The following is a 1,698-nucleotide window of genomic DNA, read 5'->3' on the forward strand; positions in this document are numbered from 1 at the left end:
TAGTTTCAATCTGCCTACCTCTGGGTTATGGGTCCAGCATGCTTCCATTGCAGTACTCTGCTGCACATGTAAGTGCAAGAGATCCTGAAGCACTCACTCATCATGGGAAAGTACCAATGTGTTTATTCGTTGGTTGATGGAAGAAACATCTTACAAAAACTCTCCAGATTATTGATTTTTTAATGTTTTTCTAGGAAACGTTCTAGATGTATGCTTATTAGCCTTTGTCAGTATACACTTTTTGCAAAGTGTCTCTGTGGCGCAATCGGTTAGTGTGTTTGGCTATTAACCGAAAGGTTGGTGGTTCAATCCCACCCAGGGACGTAATTAAACTTGTGATCAGATTTTGGTGATATTTAAGTAGACAAGTCAAAATTTCAAACCCCCTCTTATGGTGTAGGGTACATGGCCTTCTCTGATGTAATCAGAGTTAGATTTGATTCAGTTATTTTATAAAAAAACAGCTAGGAAGCACAATTTAGCAGTGGGTTGCAGAGAAAAAAAATATGCTGGCAGAAAAATCCAATCGAGTGATTAAACAGCTCTTCATTTTCTGGCTTTATTTTTATGCTAACAAATTTGTTCTCTGAAAAGTGTCCACAAAGCCAAGTCTCTGATTAACACCTTTGTAAGGATGGTTTTTCACCTATTACTAAATTAAACTTGCTTCATTGGAAAGGCAGCAAGATGCATCCTCATTTCAACGTCTACTGAAATAATACAAGTTGACACCAGGAAACATTAACGCCACTGCTTCCTTGCTGCTTTCTCATGTGGAAGTCTGTTTAATGTGAAAACAAGGTGATATCTAATTAGCACACAGGTAAGGAATTAAGAAAATCTTTATTTAAGGGTGAAGATGTTTCTCACAAATTTGTTGACCCAATGCATCATTGAAATTCAAGCTGGAAAGATGATTTTAATATATCACTTGTACATTTTGCATTGCTCTTCTGATGACAATGTAGTTTGTTTTTGTCAATTACCATTTTAATAATAGGGTAAAGAAAATGAAGTGGATTTTTGAAAGAAAACAATACTGTCAATATACTATTAAAACAAATTAAAATGGTAAAAGTTATTGTACTTTAAGTAAAAATAAAAGAGCAAAAATATCAATCCCAGTTTTGATTACTTAAATTAACAAAAAAAATGCATATAGCAGAGGATAGTTTCAATCTGCCTACCTCTGGATTATGGGCCCAGCATGCTTCCATTGCTGTACTCTGCTGCACATGTAAGTGCAAGAGATCCTGAAGCACTCACTCATCATGGGAAAGTACCAATGTGTTTCTTCGTTGGTTGATAGAAGAAACATCTTACAAAAACGCTCCAGATTATTGACTTTTTTAAGTTTTTCTAGGAAACGTTTTAGATGAATGCTTATTAGCATTTGTCAGTATGTACTTTTGCAAAGTGTCTCTGTGGCGCAATCAGTTAGTGTGTACGGCTATTAACCAAAAGGTTGGTGGTTCAATCCCACCCAGGGACGTAATAGACCTTGTTATCAGATTTTGGTGATCTTTAAGTAGACAAGTCAAATTTCATACCCCCTGTTATGGTGTAGGGTACCTGGCCTTCTCTGATGTAATCAGAGTTAGATTTGATTCAGTGATTTTATAAAAACATCTAGGAAGCACAATTTAGCAGTGGGTTGCAGAGAAAAAGAAATATGCTGGCAAAAAAATCAAATTGCGT

General features: G+C 35.9%; 1 non-coding gene across 1 annotated transcript; it reads left to right on the forward strand.

The window, feature by feature from the left end:
* The first annotated feature begins 250 nt into the window (after positions 1–250).
* On the forward strand, positions 251–324 carry TRNAN-AUU (transfer RNA asparagine (anticodon AUU)). The gene has a single exon. It is a non-coding gene; the product is annotated as a tRNA-Asn (tRNA).
* The last annotated feature ends 1,374 nt before the right edge of the window (positions 325–1,698 follow it).

This window comes from Pseudophryne corroboree, unplaced genomic scaffold (assembly GCF_028390025.1).
Source record: "Pseudophryne corroboree isolate aPseCor3 unplaced genomic scaffold, aPseCor3.hap2 scaffold_527, whole genome shotgun sequence".
NCBI classification, from domain to species: domain Eukaryota; kingdom Metazoa; phylum Chordata; class Amphibia; order Anura; family Myobatrachidae; genus Pseudophryne; species Pseudophryne corroboree.